The 24,395-nt window shown below is 37.3% G+C and overlaps 1 protein-coding gene across 1 annotated transcript in view; it reads left to right on the forward strand.

Moving 5' to 3' along the window:
- Window positions 1-24,395, forward strand: part of LOC145269036 (DNA repair protein XRCC4-like) — a 208,225-nt gene that overhangs the window by 18,117 nt on the left and 165,713 nt on the right. The window lies entirely within an intron of this gene.

The raw sequence follows: 24,395 nt of genomic DNA on the forward strand, positions 1-24,395 counted from the left end.
AAAATGATGACTTTTTCAGTTTTCGGGTATGCTGAAAACGAATATCGCATTTAAATTTTCTGCAAATAAGTAATATTCTGGATATTAAGCAATGTAATTCTTTATGTTGTAAGTGGTGGCCATTGTTGTACGGGCAAGCGCGTGCATATTTTTGCCAAAAATTTCCAAAAGTATGATTTCATTATCATAAAAACTAATTGCCGTCCCCAATTTTAAATGCGATATTCGTTTTCAGCACACCCGAAAACCCGCAGAAAACAAGTTTGGGTTTGTATTACTGTACACATCGATTCGAAAAAGTTGTCAAAAAACAAATATATAACAAATAAATGTTATCAAAGGCAAGATAAGTTACTTTTCGACCTAAATGGATAATTTTCTAGTGATTTCATTTAATGTAACATGTTTATTCAGCTCGAAAAACATACAGTGTTTACCGATGTATTGGAAATTTTAAATGGCGGCCGACTCTCTCTTTAACACATTAAGTTTGGGAAAATTAGTTAAAAATAAAAAAATATGCAAAATACTGTTAAAAACCTACCGAATATATAGCAGCCTATGTCACGGTAACATATATTGAGCGAGTTTCTTACAGTATTTTATATAGTTTATTATTTATAACACCTTTTCTCGAACTTACCGTGTTTAAGAGAGAGTCGGCCGCCATTTTGAATTATCCAATACATCGGTAAACATTGTATGTTTTTCGAGCTGAATAAACATGTTACACCAAATAAAAACACAAAAAACATATCCAGTTAGGTAGAAAAGTAACTTATCTTGCCTTTGATAACATTTATTTGTTATATATTTGTTTTTTGACAACTTTTTCGAATCTATGTGTACAGTAGTACAAACCCACAAGTTTTTTGAAGTAGGTTTTGTGTTGGTCTACCAGGCTAAACAAAACTTAATCTAGTTTAGGGAAACATTACTATTGACGATTAAAAATCAAGTTGGTTAATGTGCACTACAGTACCAACTAAAGACTTACTTTTAAAAGTTGATTTTTAGAGTTATTCGGGTCTGCTTTAAATTAATATCACATTTAAAATTGTCACTTACTAGTAGTTTTCATGATATTAAAACCTTTATCATCCAATATTTTCCTTAAAAGTTTTCACTGATGGCCATGTTTGTGTATGCGCAAAAACAAACACGGCCGCCAGTGAAAACAATAGGGAAAACACTGGATAATAAAGGTCTAAGGCATGAAACTACGTCGTTCGACAATTTTAAATGTGATATTCGTTCAAAACGGAGGTGAATTCTCCTTAAAATCAACATTTTAAAAGAAAGTCTTTAGTTGGCACTCTAGCGCACATTGACCATCAAGTTCCGTGCTTCTTTTTAAGTTTTAAAATATTCTGCTATTCTGAAAAATATCCAAGTTCGTTTGTTTATTTTAAAACTGGTAAACATAATCAGAATTGACTTTTGTCAGGGCATTTATAATATAAATCTCACCTGTCTGTTAGTGTGTGTGTGTATGTGTGTGTGTGTGTGTGTGTGAATGTTTGTATTGTTAATGTAGACATTGGTTACCTCCCTTGCTTCAGTTACATGGTTACCTCCCTTGCTTGTGGTGATATAAATAGGAGTCGGCCATCTTGGTTTAGTCAGTTCGTTCGTACAGTTTAGACAGGCTACAAGTGTCTCAACAAATGGTAGCAGAGATATCCCTCTGTGTGCGACAAAACGAAAAAAAAAAAAAAAAAAAATTTTTTTTTTTTGTACAGCTTGTCTGTAGCACTAGACAGATCGGATATCGGATATGGCAACTTCGAACAAACAACCTCCATTGTTGGAGGGGGAGGATGTTTACGAGAACTGGAAACAAGACATTGAAATGTGGTCGTTGTTCACGGATCTTTCTGAGGAAAAAAAAGGGCCAGCAGTGTTTTTGACGCTACCACCGAATATTAGAGAATGTGTCCGTGAATTGCCAACAAGTGACATCGGCGGACGAGATGGCTTGAAGATCTTAATAAAGAAACTGGATGACATATATTTAAAGGATGAACACACGCGCGCTTACATGACTTTTAAGGAATTTTACACTTATAAAAGATCGTCAGGTACCAGTATAAATGACTTTCTTGTTCGTTATGAGTTTTTGTACCAAAGATTAAAAAAATTCTACATTATTCTACCGGAAGGAGTGCAAGCTTTTCTTGTTTTGAACGCGGTTAACATATCGGAAGAGAACGAAAAATTAGCGCGGACAACGTGTTCTGTTTTGACGTATCAAAACATGAAGGAATCGATAAAGAAAGTATTTGGTGACATTTATCGTGATGAAAATGTACCGGCAGTGAAATCAGAGACCTGATCACAACCCTTGATCCATTCTATCTGTATCTCTCCTCTACTCTTCATTTCCTTCAGCCTTGCTACATCTATTCTCAATCGTCGATCGCTTACCAGATTGTTGGAATTCAATGTTTCCACAAGTGATGCATTATCTGTCTTTGCTAAAACTTTTGACAGACACGACCAACACTGACAAAATTGGTATTGTTAGAAAGACAGTCTCTCAGCTGACAAATATCCAAAAAATTGGCCAAAAACATTAATTCTTTCACTGTTAACTGGGCCGTTTTCCAGAAGGATGGGTCACACATTCAACTTGCAGGGCACATAGATTCCATCTGTTCTTCGGGAATTACAGGGAAGTCAGCAAAGAGCATTTAAAACTAACATTAAACCAAATATGATGAACACGATGATGATGAGAGACGGAGAGGAAAGACTAATGATGAGATGGGCAGATGCCATGCATATTGATCTCCGTAAAAACCAACCTCCGCCCAGAGCAATCATATGATCATACCAGGTGAAGACAAAAATCTTTTATTGCCAACCTTGCTGTAGCTCAGAACTAACGCAAAAGCAAAAGGGGACAGTCTATTGTCTTCTATTATATATATATATAAGAGCAAATAGTTAATAAAAGATGTTAAAAAACACTTTAAAAAAAGTTAAAAACATATTTAATTTGAAAAGGAAATACTAAATAAGTGAATAGGCCTTAATCCGCAGAGTTTCGAAGAAAAACTTTCTTTCTCATCAGAGGGTAGGAATTAGCAAAATGCGGGATTGGATTTTGCATGCAAAAGTATTTGATGAAACTACAAGTAATTCAAAGATTTTACTTGATAACAAAAAGTGAAGCATAGGGAATAGGGTGTTGAAAAAGGTGATTTCACGTGAATGGATAGTCTAGTGAAGTATCCAATGACGGTAAAATCCAAAAATGTAAATCCAAGAAAGTTAGTTAAATTTCCATTTGCACAAGTAAAATCCAAGGAAATCACGTAATTGGAAGATGGTCCAAAGCCAAGTACGTCCAAGGATGGAATACTGTTGCCATATCTGGGCAGGAGCTGCTAAAAATAGCCTATCCTGCCTTGACAGAGTACAAAATAGACTTCGTGGCTTAGTGGGGGGTGCCCTTTTCTCTACCCTGCAACCTCTCTCCCACAGAAGAGACGTTGCAAGCCTATCCTTGTTTTATTGTTATTTCCATGGCAGGTGCTCGTCTGAACTCCAATCTTGTGTCCCCCCTTGCCAATCTTTCACGAAAAACACCCGTCTAGCTGAATCCACTGTGAAAAATTTCCCCCACTCTATATCTGTGCCTAAATCAAAACGCGGATTCCATAAACAAAGCTTCTTTCTTAGAACTGCACGCCTGTGGAACTCTGTTCCGTATGCCTGCTTCCCACTGGACTACATCTTGGATGTCTTCAAGTCTAATGTTAACAAATTCCTAATGAACCGCCCCCTTAAGTAAACACTTCATCAAATCTCCACACTAACGTAATGTACTTGCAATAACCCTTATCCCTGAGTGGCTTCCGGGCCTTGATAAGTGATGATCACTGTGTAAAAAAAAAAAAAAATTAAAAAAAATAATCCAAAAGGCCGAAATCCGTGGAATAATTCACGAATAGGTACAAGGAAAAGGAGAAAGAATTCAAATAATATTATTAAAAAAAAAAAAGATATGTGTTATCTCAGCTGCCGAGACAAGGTGTAATTAAGAAAAATGGATGAATAAATTATTTTATATATCTATAATATAAAGCTGAATGTGTGTGTGTGTGTGTGTGTGTGTGTGTGTGTGTGTGTGTGGTCACGTATAGGCTCTTATATGGTTGACTATTTTAAAAAACTGATTACATATAATGATAGAAGATGTATCGAGACACAGGAATGGGTATGTTTGATCTGGCATAATGATGATTCATTAAAATTGTGGAGTCTGTGTTCGTGCATAGTCCACAAAGTATGGAAATAAAAAATTAAAAAATTAAAAAAAACGTTTACAAGTGTTTTTGATATAGATGTACATAAGAATACTTTGATATGTTTTAACTTAAATAGGGATGGTATAATAAAATTGTGGGGTCTGCATTCGCGCCTGGTCTCCATGGAATGGAAATAGGCACAAACTTTAATAAAGACTTTTCATATCTATCTGCGTAAGTATACTTTGATAATTATGTTTCAGTTTGAAGAAATATGGTATAATAAAATTATGGGGTGTTCGTTCGCGCCTGACCTCCATAGAATGGAAATATGTCACAAAGTTTAACAAGGTTTTTTAATATAGATCCACAGAATATTGTGATAAGTGTTTCAGTGTGAACAGGTATGGTATAATAAATTATGGAGGTTATCTATTTTATTTTTACTTTCATCATATTTTGCTTTGGTTTTGATACCCCAAATTCGAAGCTCTCTCTTTACAACCCTTCCTTTTCATAACCTATCATACTTTCATAAATCAGAGTCGATTTTCTGTAGGCTGTTTTTGAACCCAGTCAATGACGGGTACTTTTGCTAGTATATATATATATATATTGGCTAAATACAGACCAATCAACATAATGATTTTAAAAAATAAAAAATGAAAATAAAGGTTAGCTAACCAGGTTTCGTTCCTCGCTCAACAATTGCAAAAAGAAAATCTTTTAGGACTTAATTTAGTCTCTATGTAATTCCCCCCCCCGTTTATTTTTCGTTTTTTTTTCGTCCCCCGCCATATTCATGACTGGTATTTTACAAAACCGAAAATCAATAAGGGAAACGTTAATAATGGTCAAAAGAATGGGAATGGAGGGAGTAATAATAACAGCAGAACAGGTAATGACGAGGTGGGTACCATTAATAATAGAAATAGACACAAGAGACAGGTTTGGTTCAATCCGCCGTTCGGCAAGCATATTAAAAATATTATACCTAGGGAATTCTATGGAATAATTGATGAAAACTTCCCTCCGGAGAATAATCGTATTTTCCTTGATTTAGCTCTGTTGAGCGAGGAACGAAACCTGATTAGCTAATCTTTATTTTCATTTTTTATTTTTTAAAATCATCATGTTTATTGGTCTGTATTTAGCCATTATTAAATTCTGTACCCCCCGAAAAATTTTCAAATATAAATATATAAAATAAAAAAGCAAAAATAAAAGAAACTTTATCATGTTTGACATAGATGCGTACTACCCTTCTATTTCTCCTATACTATTTGAGAAAGCACTTAAACTAGCAGAAGATGAAACTGACTTGACACAGTTGGAAATTGAAATTATAAAAATTGCGAGGAAAAACCTTAATTAGATATAATGGGGAACTGTGGACTAGAAAAGATAGAGAGGGCCATTTTGACGTCACAATGGGTGCCCCAGACTCTGCGGCGTAGGTTACTGACTTGGTTGGCCTTTACTTACTAAAGAAGATAGACAGGAAAATTCCAAGTTTAAATAGGGGGCTTTATAGGGATGATGCACTTTTTATAGTTAATTCTAGCGATCGCATTATAGAAAAATCAAGAAAAAATATCAGATGTTTTTTTAAGGAATTGGGATTAGAGATAACAATTGACAGCAATTACAAGAAAGTTAACTTTCTAGATGTTACCCTCAACTTAAACGATAACACATATGAACTATATCACAAACCCAACCAGAAAATATTCTACATAGATTACCAATCGAATCATCCGAAGTGTATGAAGAAGGTGTTGATCCCCAACAATTCCAAAAGAGTTTCTGAACTTTCTAAGAATGAGAGTATTTTTGATAAAAACAAGGAATATTACAATGAAGCTCTTATGAGATCGGGATACAACGGAAAAATAGAGTACAAGAGGACCAATAATAGTGAGAACAACAAACCTAACTGCACAATATCGTATAACATGGCAATGAGAGCTAGAAAGAAACCTGTTAAGTTTTGAGACATTGTGTTGAACAAAGATGGCGGCGTAGTTCAGATCAGTAACCAAGATGATGGCCAAGAATTAAATGCGGTCTGTGACGTAGTTAACCTCTTAAGTTCTGAGATATCGTGTTGAACAAAGATGGCGGCGTAGTTCAGATCAGTAACCAAGATGATGGCCAAGAATTAAATGCGGTCCGTGACGTAGTTAACCTCTTAAGTTCTGAGATATCGTGTTGAACAAAGATGGCGGCGTATTCAGATCAGTAACCAAGATGATGGCCAAGAATTAAATGTGGTCCGTGATGTAGTTAACCTCTTAAGTTCTGAGATATCGTGTTGAACAAAGATGGCGGCGTAGTTCAGATCAGTAACCAAGATGATGGCCAAGAATTAAATGTGGTCCGTGATGTAGTTAACCTCTTAAGTTCTGAGATATCGTGTTGAACAAAGATGGCGGCGTAGTTCAGATCAGTAACCAAGATGATGGCCAAGAATTAAATGCGGTCCGTGACGTAGTTAACCTCTTAAGTTCTGAGATATCGTGTTGAACAAAGATGGCGGCGTATTCAGATCAGTAACCAAGATGGCGGTCAAGAATTAAATGTGGTCCGTGACGTAGTTAACGGCGAACTGATTGAATCCAAAATTCGACGATTTTTATAATAATTTTGTGACGTTTTGATTGGTTGTTTAGCACAGCTGTTGGTTATAAAAATGATTGGCGAATCCATTCGTCTCATACCCCCATTAGGAGTCAAAATCATTTTACAAAACCGAAGATCAATAAGGGAAACGTTAATAATGGTCAAAAGAATGGGAATGGAGGGAGTAATAATAACAGCAGAACAGGTAATGACGAGGTGGGTACCATTAATAAGAGAAATAGACACAAGAGACAGGTTTGGTTCAATCCGCCGTTCAGCAAGCATATTAAAAATATTATACCTAGGGAATTCTATGGAATAATTGATGAAAACTTCCCTCCGGAGAATAGATTAAGCAAAATAATAACTAGAAACTCGGTAAAATTATCTTCCTTGACTTCAAGCAACTTAACTAACCCTATAATAAGCTCTAACAATAGGAAAATCAGCAAAATAAGGAATAATAACGAGTTAGCATCGAATGAAAGTGTCTTAGACAGAAAATGTAATTGCAGAATACCTGGCAATTGTCCGTTGGGTGGTAAATGTCTAACCTCAGAAATAGTGTATAAATGCGACATTAAGACCGACAGTACTAGGAAGATATATCTTGGGGCCACGGATTGTATTTTTAAGGAAAGATATAGAAACCATGTAATATCCTTTAAAAAGGAACCAGAGATGAAAACTAATGGAGAAGGTGTTAACGATAGCAAGGGGGAGGGTACAAGAATCAACATTAGAAATAAAAAGAGGAATACAACTGCATTAGGGGATTGGGTCAGGTGAACTTAATAGAAACAATAAAGATTTTGAATTGAAATGGGCAGTAGTGGATAGGGGGAGGAAATGTAGCCCTGGGAAATCAAAAAGGTGCAATCTTTGTTTATTGGAAGCCTTTTACATAGTGAATTCTAAAGAAGAAATTTTGAATAAAAGGCTAGATGCTATACAGGGATGTCTTCACAGGAAAATGTTTCTACTATCACGTCTTAAATGTAACTGAGGTATAACTTTTTATAAGAATAAAGATCCTTGGATACAAGGCCAAATTTTAATGCAGAGTTAAATGGCTTGGAATGATGTAGTCTAAACGAAGGATCCAAATCTAGTAAGCAAATATAGTTTCTATTATTCTAAACTTGATAAGAAATATAGATAAAGTATAAAGCTCAACAAATATTAGAAACATTGTTCCATAACCACGAGCATTTTTTAGTATTTAGTTGTAGTAGTATTGATGGTGAAATAAGTGTTACCGTTTCCAGATCAATAAAACAACTTAACAATAAACTAGCAATTATTAAAAAATTAAATTAGCAATTAGTGGGTTGGAAATTGATTAATATTGTTCTCTGACAACTAAAGATTGTAGAATCCCTGCTGGTTGATTTACTCTTGTTCTAAATGTTTTTATACAAAAAATCCAAAGGTAAGCACCTTTTCATCGGAGGGAAACACACTTGTAGCTATTGGCTGGTTTTGTTGTCAGAATAATTTTTAATAGGATATATATTATTTTATTTAGGTGTCCAAGAACACAATACACGAATTGTAATTTTGGTCTTGGAGCCATGAGTAACCCCAGTAGATTATGGATGGATGGCAGATGTAGGTTAAACCCACGGGTATATAATCAGCTTTAAGATTAAAAATATACTTTAAATTCTTAATTTATTAAATAAGCTATCATAACCTTTTTTGTATCTGTTTAATTAAATTAATTAATAAATCATAGACGCTTTTTAGTATTTATTAGACTTGAAACATCAAACGGCCCTAGTTGTCTCCCTTTAACTGTTATAAGTACCTACAACGACCTTTGTTCCACATAATTTTTCAACTAATCTTTGGAAAATTAATAACGTGATGGATTATCTCCCTTCGTAGTTAGGTTTTCCCAACTATCGAGAACCACACTAGATTAGAACGAAAGAGAATAATAAAATATTAAATAATAAAAAATAGAATAGAATCCCTAACTTGGAATGTTGTATGAGGATTAATAAATACAAGGTAATGTCATTCTTTATTTCCCTATTTAATAAAATATTAACCTAAAACTGGTCTTAAATCTAAGTAATAAGATAGTCATTATTTTGTAAACATTGAAACCACCATTGGGCGAATACAAAACTAAAAATAACCGTAACGTTTTAGCTAGGTTGTTCTGGCCATATTATAAATATAAAAAAAAAATTAAAAAAAAAAAATTAATTATGTGAAATAAAGAAATATAGAAATCTAATTTAAGAATTCAATGAATAGTATTATTAAAAGATATTAAATGGCTACAGGTTTTTATGGTAACTTCTTATGACAGGTTTTTAAATAAGGATACGAAAATTAGGTGATATAGTAATATTTAAAAAAGCTCTTGACAAAGGATGCGTCCAGGATAAATGTTTTCGCATGCTTCATTTCCTTTAAGGGAAATTTCTTTAAATAATATTCTATTGTTAAAGTATTTTTTATTCAAGAAGTCTGAAGAAAGGCTGGTTATGTGAAAATTTTCAAACACCATAATGCTTGAAATTGTCCAACCGGTCTTGAAACAATTGTAACGTACAATGAAATACACTTTTTTGTTGCTACCAATTCCTTTTTTTGAAGTCTTAGTTTTGTTAATACAGTATATATATATCTTCTCTTCTCTTCTTTTCTCTATCTATCTATCTATCTATCTATCTATCTATCTATCTATCTATCTATCTTCTATTCTTCTTCTATCTTCTATTCTTCTTCTATCTATCTTCTCTATATAAATAAAATGAACTCATTTTTCCCCTCCAACTTTGACCTTAATAGGATTAAAAATCATGACATTACATGCAAATGTAATGCGTACAGACTGTAGCACATTATCTGAGGTTTGCTATAGGCCTATTACCTCTACAGTTCCTTGACAATGGTACATTCCTATATTTTTGTCAAAATTGCTTAGATTCAATGGAAGTTGCAACATCTTTTCTCTCTATTAGATTACTCCTTTCCCCTCTCCCCATTTACACCGCAGCGGATGCGTTCACAAGGAACACTATGAGGAAACACACCAGTTTGGAATCGTACAAGATTACTTATGCCGTTTTTTTTTTCGTTTTTTTAAAATCTTTTTTCCCTGATTTATACTTTCTGTTTTTTCCATAATAAAATAGAACTAAAAAAAAATTTAACAAAAAATGCCACTTAGATATAGCTAGGATAGAACTCGTCTGCCTTTGCCCGGTAGTTAATCCCAAGTGGGAATTGTAGATATCGGTGTAGGCAGAGAGAGAGAGAGAGAGAGAGAGAGAGAGAGAGAGAGAGAGTGTGAGGAAACAGGTCTGCTCTCTTTGACGTCTCACTGGAAAAGGGAAGAGTTTTTCTTGTCCGGGACGGAAGCAGTTATAGTTCCTTAAGGTGTAAGGAAGATCCCTGAGCTATGCCTCTGATTGGTCAGTATGTGCCATATCGCACAGTCATGGGAGGCATTGACGCACAAGAAAAGAGTTCTATTTGTTTCTGCTACAAAAAAAAAAAATCTTCAACAATTGATAACAATGGCACTGCGCCCAGTATTATTTAACTGTTTTATAAAAATCTTTGAAATCATTAATAACTAGTAACAAACTTTATTTCCTTTAGTTTCTCTGATTCCACATGCAACAATAATAATTAAACAGATTTTCATAAAACATTTGAATAATTCTGGGCGCAGTATCATTATTATCAATTGTTGATTTTTTTTTTTATAGTTTAACCATATATTTAAAAAAAAGAGATGTAGATGTGTGTAATAGAGGAGGGAACACCCTCGACAGACCTGACAAGCTGCAAAATCCCGCCCCCACACTGTAGAGATCCCTAGATGTAAAAGATCTTTCTACTCCGGTAGTTTCTTCCCCAGAACCGCTAGACTTTGGAATTCCATTCCAGGTCACTGCTTCCTCAACTGTACTGACATGCAGATGTTCAAGTGCAACGTGAACCAACATCTTGCTGTCCAAATCCCTACATAGTACCCCAGTAGTTGTTTCCCCTGATAGTAGCCCCCTACACCAAAGTGGGAATGTGCCTTGTTTGGGGTGAAAATGTAATTAAAAAAAAAAAAAAAAAAAAAAAAAATTCATTACTTATGATGGTGGGTGGGTGGGGGGGGTATTTATTTGCTTCCCCACTGAGCAAATTAGGCACAAGGCCGTTTTTTAATGTGAAGAGGGGGGAAGGGGGAGGGAAAAGGGGATCAGCTCTCGAGAGGTGGGAAATGGGAACTGGATAGTAACTGTGGTCGTAGGGTGATCCCTACCTTGACCAAGTTCAGATATGTGGGGTTACCCCCACATATGGTCTTTGCTAGTCATAGCTGGTCTTTGCTTGCAGCATCTGCCGGAACAGATACTACACTTTGATCTTGTCCCCCGTGCCGCCGAAGCGGGCGGGGGGACTGTTTATTTATTTGCTTCCCCACTGAGCAAATTAGGCACAAGGCCGTTTTTTAATGTGAAGAGGGGGGAAGGGGGAGGGAAAAGGGGATCAGCTCTCGAGAGGTGGTAAATGGGAGCTGGATAGTAAGAGCCTCTTGGTATATAGGGTTGCGCCTACATGGACCAGAAGCCCCTTGCCACAAGGGCAATGGTCTTTGATTGCAGCATCTGCCGAACAAATACTACACTTTGAGATATTAAATTTTTTATTCAAGCTAAAATTACAATGTAAGTTTCAACTGAACAAAAAACTTAGGCACAAGGTCAACTCAAAAGGAGGGGGGAAATGGGGGTCGTTGGACATCCTTGTCACTCCAGAACTAAACATAAAATTCCTCTTAGCTAGTATCTTCTTTCACCATAATACCGCATTCACCCTTTCATACTGGGGGACGTCCTACTTAGAACCCAATTTTTAAAACATTTTTTTTATACGTGTAAAAACAAAAAAGATAACAATAATGATGATACAATAATTCATTTGTGTCGAAAAAATACAAAAGTAGTTAGTAGGGCCTCCCCAACCCCGTCTAGTTGATAGACCACCTGTTTCACTTCAATTTGTAAAGGAACCTGAGTTCCTGCAGGCCAGTCTCTATATGGGGATGCTCTATAGAGGGAACGAAATGGAGAAAAGAAAATATACTACACTTTGATCTTGGCCCAAAGGCCACAAAGGTTCCTGACTTATGATGGTGAGTACAGAAGAAAAAATACAAAAGTGGTTAGTAGGACCTCCCCAACCCCGTCTAGTTGATAGACCACCTGTTTCACTTCAATTTGTAAAGGAACCTGAGTGAACGAAATGGAGAAAAGAAAATATACTACACTTTGATCTTGGCCTATGACTTATGATGGTGGGTACAGACAGTTAACACTTTGGAAAGGTGCTACATATAACTGTTCTTTTACACAAGACAAATCACAAAAACGCATTACCTTCCAGTTGAATGATCACAAACGAAGACTTATGATGTTTATTACCCCAGCTGGATGAGGGATGATCAGGATTTCAATTTCAGAGTTACATTTTCTTGTTTCCTTTTCTGGTCGCTTCCAGGTAACTCAACTGCTGTGACTCCTAGCTGTATCTCTCCACCCTGAACTCCTCTGACTGAATATATTGTAAATTATCTTTCTTTGTGACATCAAAATGTGCTTCAATCACTTGAATGTTTCTCACGTGGAATTACATACTCACATGTCCAACACGTTTTTGGCAAAACAAAGATATTCCTTCATTTACATTGTCCAATATCTGACCTAACTAGTTGTATCGTTATTTCGAACGCAATGATTGTGTGATTAGAGATTAGGCAACCCTTGCTTAACCCTATGTTAATCAAGCAGTGCTGATTCAGAAGAGGTTGTGTGGTTAAGATTAGGTAACCTTTGCTTCACTATAGACTAATAAAGCAGTGTCAGTTCAGAAGGGAATTTGCTGATAGAAATTAGGCAACCCTTGCTTAACATGGTGAAGCTTTCTCACATGGAATTATATACTCACATGTCCAACTCACAGACATGCCTTAATTTACATTGTTCGATATCTGATCCACCTAATTGTATCACGTAAAATCGTATCTAAATAGCAATATGTATTCATTTTTAACTTTTGAATCCTGGGTTCAATCCTAGTCTTTTCCTTTAATAAATATTATTTTCAAACTTATTTATGTTGTTCCTCGAATTACTGAAATCTATAACATTAAATAATATAAATAACCATTTTGAAAAAAAAAATAAAATAAAAATGCTGACTCATTTCCTGGGCTGCATCAATATATGATAACATTAAATAACCATTTTGAAATTTTGAATAAGTGAAATATACATTACCTTTCACGGTTGAAAGACGAAAAAACGAAGACTTATAAATATATGATGACCTTTTATTCCATCCGGATGATATGATGAAGGATTCAATGCCTTTTAGATTCTACATTATCTCCTCCTCTTCGCTTCCAAAAGAGTTTCAGTTAACTCCCCTCTTTCTCGACTCGACCCTGACTGATCTGTCTCTACTGCTCTCTCTGACTCTCCTAAACTTTCTACGCTGACTAAAAGTAACTGAATATATTGGAAACTTCTTTCTTTGTGTCGTCAAAACGTGCTCCAGCCACGTGAATATTCTCAAATCATATATATCCAACATGTTTCCGGCAAAGCAAAGACATTCCTTAGTTGTATCGTAATTTCTAAACACAATATAAAATTGCTCCACATTCCTAAAATCGTATCTAAATTGCAATATGTATTCACTTTTCAATTCTTAAATACCGGGTTCAATTCTATCCTTTTCCTTTAATAAATATTATTTTCAAACTTACTTTAATTTTCTTTATTACATTTTCACCTCAAACAAGGCACATTGCAACTTTGATGTAGGGGGCTACTATCAGGGGCATAAGCTACAGGGGTACTATGTGGGGAGTTGGGCAGCAAGATGTCGGTTCACGTTACACTTGAACTTCTGCATGTCAGTACAGTTGGGGAAGCAGGAACCCGAAAGGGAATTTCAAAGTCTAGCAGTTCTGGGGAAGAAACTACTGGAGTAGAAGGTTCTCTTACATCTATGGATCTCTACTGTGAAGGGGTGGGATTTTGCGGCCTGTCGGGTTTGTCGGGGGTATTTACGTCGAGGGGGTACAAGTGCTTGCAGTTCGTTGGAGCACTGTTAGAACAGGCAGAAGGATATTACATTGCATCGATGGGACAGAGGCTGAAGCTTGGATGATAGTTCAGGACCTATCAGGTTGGCGACTCTCTTTTGAACCTTGTCTAGGAGTGAGAGACTAGTAGCAGATGCACCAGTCCAAATATGACAACAATACTCCATACATGGGCGAATGGTGGCCTTATAGAGGTACAGGATACTTTCGGGCGTTAGTAGCTTTCTAACACGGTAGAGAGAGCCTACCTTCCTTGCAGCAGTCCTAACAATGCTCTCAATGTAAATTTTCCAACTCGTGTTTCCTGTGAACGAGGAGTTTAAAAGATGTACTTTCAGATAAATAGTCTTTGACCATTGCTATTTGTGGTAGAGAAGGTTTTTGTAGTTATTGAAGGAAACAAGTTTAGTCTTAGCAGCATTGAATGTGACCATCCATTTTTGTCCCCATTCCACTACAGATTGGAGGTCATCCTCTAGTGTTTCTGTCATTTCTTTAGATATGTGTTCATTTCTTTTCCTGTCGTGTCTCTTATAGAGCGTGGTGTCGTATTTACTTTATCTAATTACTCGAATCTGTCCCCTTTCATATGTAGCACTACTATGACTCCGAGGCAATGTCGAGTAGATTTTCTTGTATAAACAATGCAACAACTCATAGTGATGTCTTTTTTTTTTTCCAAGCAGCGGAGTCTTTAAACAAACTTGCTCTATCCAGTATATTGAGCACTTTGGATTTACTAAGGTATACCATCTCCCAAATAGTAATAATAATTAACTATTACTCAAATCACCATACGGTTACTGATTAGGCAACCCTTGCTTCACCATAAACTAATGGAGCAGTATCGGTTCAGAAGAGCAGTTGTAATAAGGAATTAAGCAACCTTTGCTTAACCATAGGCTAAAGATTAGGCAACCCTTGCTCCACTATAGACTAATCAAGCAGTGCTAGTTCATAAGGGAAGTTGCTGATAGAGATTAGTCAACCCTTGCTACATTTTAGACTCATCAAGCAGTCCTGATTTGAAAGAAGAGGCTTGGTTAGGGATGAGGCAAACCTTGCCCCATCATAGAATTGTCAGAAAGGGACGTGTGGTTAGAGATTAGGCAACATTTGCCTCATTATATATTCATCAAGCACCGGGGATTTTTTTTTTTTTTTTTTTTACAAAGGCATCACCACATTATCAAGGCCCAGAGGCCACTCAAGGATAAGGGTTAAAGAGTGTACAGTAGAAATTGGTCAATATAGTAATCATTAGTAATGAAAATTTGGTAAATTTAATAACTTATATGGAACGGCTCATCAAGAACTTATTTACTTTAGACTTGAACACAACCATATTGTAGTCAGCCGGAAAGCAGGAAAACGGAAGACAATTCCACAGGCGTGCAGTTCTAATAAAAAAGCTTTGTTCATGGAATCTACGTTTAGGTTTAGGCACAGATAAAGAGTTGGGGAAATTATTGATAGTGTTTACAGCTAGACGAGTGTTTCTTGTGAAAGTTTGGCGAGGGGGGACCATAGATTGAAGCTCAGTTGAACACTTTCCATGAAAATAACGATACATCAGAGACAAACTCGCAACATCTCTTCTGTGAGATAGAGGTTGCAAGGAGGAGAAAAGGACATCTCTTACGAGGCTACGAAGTCTATTTTGAACTCTATCAAGGCAGGACAAGTCCTTTCTAGCAGCTCCTGCCCAGATTTTATTTATTTTTATTATTCTGTGTATTTAACGGACTATTTTCCTTGTGTCCTAAATGTCTTAACGGTCCGTAACTTATCTAGTGTTCGTGGGCGCATGTGTGTACTATGTATAATTCACAGTACATTTATAATGACATACCTGTTCCTGCACGGCCTTCTCTGTCTTTTGGCCATTGCCTGGGGGATTCACCAACATCTTGAGGGAGCTGGGTTCTGCTATAACAAGCTGCATGCAAGACAGACACAAGACGATGTATGTTTTTATATATTTGTTTATTTCACTCCGAGGCATCTCATCTTTTGCAGCATGGAGTGAAATCAACGATCTTCAACTTGTGCCGTTTCTCTGCATCCATTTGGAGAATGTCACTCCCTTATGGGGAAACCTGCTTATCGTGTCTTGCTTCTTTGGTGTCTTAAACCCAACTCACTAAGCTTAATTTAGCTTATTCAAACCGGAACCCCTGACATGTCACTTCCAGTCCCCATTCGCATGCTTTCCGGTGCAACTTCATCAGTCACTCAAGTTTGATACATGTCACAACATTACCCTTTAACCCTTTCTGCACCTGCAATGCTCGCTCAGCTTATTGTTTCCCACAATTCAATCTTTTGTTTACTCTGCTAGACAGAAAATAGATAGATAGATAGATAGATAGAATGAATGAATAGATAGATATATAGATATATAGATAGAAAGATATATATATATATATATATATATATATATATATAGGTAGATAGATACATAGATAGATAGATATATAGATAGATAGATAGATAGATAGATAGATGGATGGATATAAAGATAGATAGATAGATAGATAGATAGATGGATATAAAGATAGTAGGATAGATAGATAGATAGGATAGATAGATAGAATGAATAGATAGATAGATAGATATAAAGATAGATAGATAGATTGATATAAAGATAGATAGATAGATTGATATAAAGATAGATAGATAGATAGGATAGATAGAATGAATAGATAGATAGATAGATAGATAGATAGATAGATATCTATAGATAGATAGATAGATAGATAGATAGATAGATAGATAGATAGGTGACGGACAATTAAATGCTTCTGTGTTACAATATTTTTTGCAATATAATGGGGTATGATCCCGCACAGTCGGGAGATTCTATTTATAAACGATGCTGCTAGAAACTGATGAATCAAATTAATTCACGTCCTGCTACCAGAAACCAGAATTGCTCCATAAATATTAAACCTTTCTGTAGCAATTTCGCATATGTTTTTTCTGTGTCAACACGGGAAGAATCTTTAGTTCTGTGGACCCCAACTCGAGAATTGTCTACTGCAAACCAGTCACCTCTCAGGACTTGCGTAGAACAGCGAACCATTGGAAACTGTTCTGAAACTAAATATGGCTTATACGTATAGATTCTATCTAGCGTTGCCTGGCGTTTACTTTAAGCTGGGTTTCAGGAGGCGATGTTGTTTCCGGAATATTTAGATGAATGACTCAGCAGTTTTTCATGATTAATACATAAATACATTGTTTTCTTTTAAAATTATTACATAATAACATCAAAAATCCAGGAAAAAACGTCCCCCAAACAAAAACAGATACAGACAGACAGACAGACAGACAGACAGACACTGTCCTTTTTATATAATAGATAACTGGTTGTACCTTACTGCCTTGCCAGAAACATCTGTAAAAAGAACACAACAAAAAAAGTATTTGTGTTTTTTTTTTTTTTTGCTACACAAAATGTTTTTTCATTGTTTCAAAAATCCAGAAATAAATCGAAAAATCAAACAAGCAACAGAACAAAAGAAAAATGTGTTGTCATTGTGTCCGACAATGACAACACATTTTTCGTGAAAGAAGAAACACAAATAAAAATATTTTTCATTTTTAAAACAAAACTAAAAAAAATTTCCATTTTCTATTTTTGTATAAATAGTTTTATTTAAATTTGAATCTCTATTTTTTACTATTATATAAAAAGAAAGTTTGTGTGTGCATGTGAATGTGTGTACGTGTGTGTGTGTACGTGTGTGCACGTGTGTGCATGTATGTGTGTGTACGCGTGTGTGTACATGTGTGTGTGAGTGTGTGTATATACGTATTTGTGTATGTGTGTGTGTGTGTGTATGACTATGGGCTCGAAAATAATTACAATTATATAAAAGGAAGTTTGTATGTGTATGTGTGTACGTGTGTGAGTGTATGTGTGTGTATGTGTGTGTACATGTGTATGCGTGTGTGTGTGTACATGTGTATGCGTGTGTGAGTGTATGTGTTTGTATGTGTTTGTGTATGTGTATATGTGTGTGTACGTGTGTGTGTGTATACGTGTGTCTACGTGTGTGAGTTTGTTTCCTATAGGCTCGAAAACGGCTGGACCGATTTTTATGCCCTGTTTGATGTCAGTGTGGGAACTGTACACACATTTATTCGCAAGGAACTGAAGATGTGGAAGATTTGCGCAAATGCACGAGTCCACGACTCCAACCTGAGAACTGGAGATGCGGAAAATTTGTGTAAAGTTTGTCCCAAGGGAGTTCAGAAAAGATCAAGAAAAAAGACGTAGTTATGACAGCAGGGAAATGGTCAAGCTGACCGATTCAGATCCCACAGTTCTTGATGCTCTCATGACCTACGATGAAAGCCGGATCTACTGCTATGACCCAGAGAACAGTTTCAGATGGTTCGCTGTTACACACAAGTCCTGGGAGGTGACTTGTTTGTAGTAGACAGTTCCACAGAACAAAATATTCTTACCGTGTCGAAACCCGGGAAAAGAACATGTGAAATTGCTCCAGAAAAGGTTTAATATTTATGAAGCAATTCTGGTTTCTGATTGGTTGGTAGCAGAACGTGAATTTATTTGATTCATCAGTTCTTAGCAGCATCGTTTATAAATAGAATCGTCTGACTGTGTGGGATCATACCCCATTATCGAACCAAAATATTGCAACACCAAGAGACAGAGTTCCCAGTGGAAATATGCTGGCTCTACCAGACCTAAGAAGGCCAGATAGAGGAAATCCACCCAGAAACTTATGATGATCCCTTTTCTTGACAGCACGGGAATGATCTACATGCACTGGGTTCCTACTGGATAGACAGTCAACAAGGAATATTATGTTGAGGTTTTAAGAGAGTTCAGAAAGCAATTCCGTCGGAAGAGACTAAAACTCTTCAAATCGGGTAATTGGCATTTCCACCAAGACAATGCACCAGTTCACAACTCCATTCTTATCACAAACTATTTGAGCAAGATGGGCATAAAGACAGTTCCTCGCCCTCCCTATAATCTAGATCTTGCTCCCTGTGACTATCGGTTATTCCCGAAGCTCAAGGAAAACCTTAGAGGCTGTCGTTAGGAGACAATTGAAAAGATGAAAGAGGCTGCGATGAGGGTCATTGACGCGCTCACACAAGAGGACTTTCACGGGGCCTTCTAGAAGTTGTTGGAACATTACAACAAGTGCACTGCAGTCGGAGGAGATTACTTTTTTTTTTTTACTTGGGAGTTACCACTTATCAAGGCCTGAAGGCCACTCGAGGATAAGGATTAATGAATGTAAGGTGATGGTGTAGTAATGGTTGATGTTGATTATTTATGGGGATGGTTTAACAGGAACTTGATTTGAAAGCTATGTTGTATTCAGCCGAGAAGCATGCGAGCGGAATAGTGCTCCAAAGGTGGGCAGTTCTGGGAAAGAAACTTTGTTCATGGAATCTAGGTTTAGATTTAGGCACAGACAGAAAGTGGGGAAAATCATATATAGTGGTTGTAGCTAATTGAGTGTTCTTTTGCTTTTTTTCGAAGGGGACTAGAATTTCATGCTTGGTGAATACTCAGTAAATGTCGGTGATCAGGCTAGCTTTAGTGTTGTGGGAGGTCATGTTGGTGATGTTCTCGACGTATGACCAAATGAAGTAGTCCAGCGGATTCAGGTCAGATGAGGAGGGAGGCAGTGAGAGAAGGGTATAAAATTGTAACCTCCTTCTGAAGCTAAGCCTGAATCTTTTGGACAATCTGGTGTTGACTTTCAAGCCAACTTTGAAGATGTGAGGTGGCATGATGTGGCCCTCCCTTGAAACTACATCAAAGAATATAACCGTGGCTTGAAACTCTGTTTTAATCACTCTAAGCACGCCCTTGTTATTCATTGCAATCCAGCAATTGAGGAAAGAGACTGTGTTGGAATACACCCTACTAAAGCCTAATTGTCACAGCTGGTGAATTTAAAAAAGGACACTTTAGAAAAACGATATGAAATAAAATTATGTTTTAATCTTTGAAAAAATGCGCAGAAACGTATGGAATACTTAAGACTGCTTTTGGACCATCTTGCATGAATCGAGCATGTTTTTGAGTGGCATAAGAGACTCAAGGAACGCAGGGAGTCTGTGAGGGATAATGAGAGGTGTGGGGGGGGAGTAAGAAAGTCAGAACATTAGAGTTGATTGGCCAAATAAAGAATTTCATGAATAAGGACCGTCATGTGTCTATAGAGACAATAAGTGCACAGTTTGATGTCAGTGTGGGAACTGTACACACAGTTATTCGTGGGGAACTGAAAATGCAGAAGATTTGTGTGAAGTTTGTTCCAAGAGTGCTCCATCCTTTTAACAGACTATCAGGACTATTCTTCACCTTCGCTATAGTCTGGACTTTGCTCCATGTGACTTTTGGCTCTTCCCTAAGCTCAAGGAAAAACTTAAAGGCTGTCGTTATGAGACAATTGGGCAGATGAAAGAGGCTGTGACAAGGGTCATTGACACGATCACACAAGAGGACTTCCAGAGGTTGTTTTAACGGTACAAGTGCATTGCAGCCGGAGGAGATTACTTCGAAGGGGACTAGAATTTCATGTGTATACTATCAATAAAAATGCCCCTCCGAAAAAAAACCTTATTGAAGGCATCTTGTATCTTTCTCTCAAACGCATCCTCATCACTCCTCTTTTGACCTTACCTTACGAACTGATCCTGATACTTCAACTGCTCTACTAATGCAACAACTCTCATCCATTCTTTCAATGGAATCATACCATCAAAGTTTTCTGATCTAAATCAATCTGATTATGTAAGAGAGCTGATATCTATCCAATGTAGCCACCTTCAGCCTCAATCACCACCTTGATACGGGTCTGGAACTGGGAGCATGCCTTTTCCACAAGTGCCCGTGGGAATTTGGTGAATACTCAGTAAATGGCGGTGATCAGGCTAGCTTTAGTGTTGTGGGAGGTCATGTTGGTGATGTTCTCGACATATGATCAAATGGACTCGTCCAGTGTGTTCAGGTTGGATAAGGCGGGAGGCAGTGAGAGAAGGGTATAAAGTCGTAACACTCCTTCTGAAACTAAACCTGGATCTTTTGGACAATCTGGGGATGATTTTCAAGCTGACTTTGAAAATGTGAGGTGGCATGATGTGGCCCTTAGAGGCGGTCGTCATGAGACAACTGAAGAAATGAAAGAGGCTGTGACAAGGGTCATTGACACGATCACGCAAGAATACTTCCATGGGGCCTTCCAGAAATTGTTGAATGGTACAAGTGCATTGCAGCCGGAGAAGATTACTTTGAAGGGACTGGAATTTCAAAGTCTTCTGTTCTGCACACCTCTCCCTAAGTGCAGAGTGGAACGATAAAATCGTCGCCCTAAAGAAAACGGCACTACAGTTTTATTTTAAAACTTTTATTGAAAAAAATCAATTCAGGTAACTTGATTATGTAGTAGAGCTGACATCTATTCAATGTAGCCGCCTTCAGCCTCAATCAATCAATTCAGGTAACTTGATTATGTAGTAGAGCTGACAGCTATTCAATGTAGCCGCCTTCAGCCTCAATCAATCAATGCAGATAACTTGATTATGTAGTAGAGCTGACATCTATTCAATGTAGCCGCCTTCAGCCTCAATCAATCAATGCAGGTAATTTGATTATGTAGTAGAGCTGACATCTATTCAATATAGCTGTATTCAGCTTCAATCACTGCCTCAATACCAGTCCAGAACTGAGAGCATGCCTTTTCCACAAGTGCTGGAAGGAGCTCGGCAAATACTTGGTGGATATCAGAATAGCTTTGGTATTGTTGGAGATCATGTTGGTGATGTTCTCAACGTATCATCAAATGAAGTCGTCTAGTGGCCAGTGGGTTCAGGTGGGGGGAAGGAAGGATACAAGTGCATTGAAGCTGGAGAAGATTACTTCGAAGGAGAATAAGTTTCATGTGTATACTATCATTAAAAGTGCCCGTACGAAAAAAGTCTAGAAACTTATTGAAGGCACCTCGTATATATATATATTATCGTTATCCGCCTGATAGTCAGGGACCCGAACCTTGGATTAACCACTAAGGAGGCTGTCCTATCAGCAGGTGCAAAGTACTGGGGCTGCTGTATTGCCATTTGGTGAATGGATTCTGGACCATGCAGTAGCTTCTGGTGGGGCCTCTCGATGCCATACTAGTGGGTAATTGTTACGGCTTTACCTTATCATTAGCTACAAATAAAAAAAAAATTCTTCGTTTCTTTTTCTCTCTTAATTTCCCCTCTCTGTCCTGCTCTAAGTAAATCTGACGACCTAGTCCACAAATTTCAAAATTTCATCATGACAAGTTTCAAGAAAAAATACACGATTAAACCCGGTTCTCCAACTTCCAACGTAGACCCCTACTACCATGTCTCCTTCTCCAACATCAGGGGTCTACGTTCTAACCTTCCAGAGGTTGAAACCCAATTACAGGAGACTAAACCAGACCTTTTATTTTTAAGTGAAACTGGCATTGGACAGGCTATTTCCCTAGAAGAGTTCACAATTAAAGGATACTCTAACTTAACCTCTAAATCTGACCCCCAAGATCGCCATGGGCATGGAATATGTGCCTATATTAAAGATAGCTTTCCATGTGGTAGGGACATCTCCAGGGAAGATCCTAACTTACCCTATATGTGCTTCCGGGTTGCTTTAGCTCCCACTACGGCATTTTTATTTACTCTCTATCGCCCCCAGAACAGCAGAGTTACTACATTTAAAAGCATATCTGAGAAAATTGACCAAGTCCTATCTGCTTATTCTTCAGCTAACATTCACGTATGTGGAGATTTCAATGTTCACAACGTCGAATGGTTGACCCACTCAAACAAGACCGATGATGAGGGGAGGTTCTGTCATGATTTCTCCATTGCCTATGACCTCACTCAGATTGTTCAGGAACCCACCCGTGTGCCCGACAATGATGGCCAGTATGCGAGCCTACTAGACCTTTTTCTCACAACTTGCCCTGAACTATGTTCAGTTTCTGTTCTGTCGCCTCTTGGATCTTCCGGCCACTCTGTTGTATCAATTAAGATAAAAATGAAATGTAATAAGTCCCCAGACTTACCTCTCCATCGTACAGTATATCGATACACTAAGGCTGACTGGGATAGCTTCCGTACATTTATAACTGATCTACCTCTGCATTCCATATTTAAAAAGGATGTGTCCTCTATAGTATTAGACCTGACGGAATGGTTAATTGTAGGTATTGATCGTTTCATACCCTCGAAAAAGTTTCAGCAAAAACCTAATAGCCAGCCATGGTTCTCTCCAGAATGTGCTGCTGCCATTGCGCACAGAAATCACTTTTTCCACTGTTTCCAACGTAATAGATGTATGGAAACTAAAGCCGCTTTCAGGACTGCCAGCAACCATTGTAAGAAAGTAATAAAGAGCGCAAGATGGTTGTATGCTCAATCTGTTAAGTCCAAAGTAGCTGAGCAGTGGCTTGGTTCCCACCAGTTTTGGCAAATAGCAAACAGAATTCTGAACAGAAGTGTGCGCTCCATTCCAACTATCATCAATGGACCTGAGGTAATCTCGTCAGCTTCAGACAAAGCCAAACTCTTTGTCAAGAACTTTGCAGCTAATTCTACCTTTTGCAATCAAGGCCGCCAACCCCCAATATTTTCTCCTGTATCTGAAAACACACTATGTGATATACGTATATCTGTACGTGATGTTGCCAAGCTAATCAAAAACCTTGATTCCAGTAAAGCAACTGGCCCGGACGGTATTCCAATTATAGTACTCAAAAAACTTCAACCTGAACTAGCGCCCATACTTACAAAACTATTTAAACGTTGTCTTAAGGAGAATAGTTTCCCATCTCCCTGGAAAATTTCATCTGTATGCCCTGTATTTAAGAATTCAGGTGATCACTCATCCCCCTCTCAGTACAGGCCAATAAGTCTCCTGTGCGCCATGAGTAAGTTGCTGGAATCTGTGTTAAATACAGAAGTAATCAACCATCTCAACAAAAATAACCTTCTTAGTGACACTCAATATGGTTTCCGTTCTGCTAGATCTACAGCAGATGTGCTTACAGTTATATCTCATAGGATTAGCAAATCTCTCGACGGAGGCAATCTTTCTAGGGCAATTGCTCTTGACATATCTAAGTCCTTTGATAGGGTGTGGCATAAAGGTTTACTTCATAAGATCTCTAGCTATGGTATAGCTGGAAATGTCTTCTCAATTATTAAATCATTTCTTTCTGATAGGTTCATAAGAGTAGTAGTAAAGGGGCAAAAATCAGAAGCCCACAGTATTAATGCTGGTGTCCCTCAGGGGTCCATCCTGGGCCCAACTCTTTTCCTGATCTACATTAATGATCTTCCAAATCACATCC

Source organism: Euprymna scolopes, chromosome 45 (genome assembly GCF_053919585.1).
Source record: "Euprymna scolopes isolate OS-2025 chromosome 45, ASM5391958v1, whole genome shotgun sequence".
Taxonomy (NCBI): Eukaryota; Metazoa; Mollusca; class Cephalopoda; order Sepiida; family Sepiolidae; genus Euprymna; species Euprymna scolopes.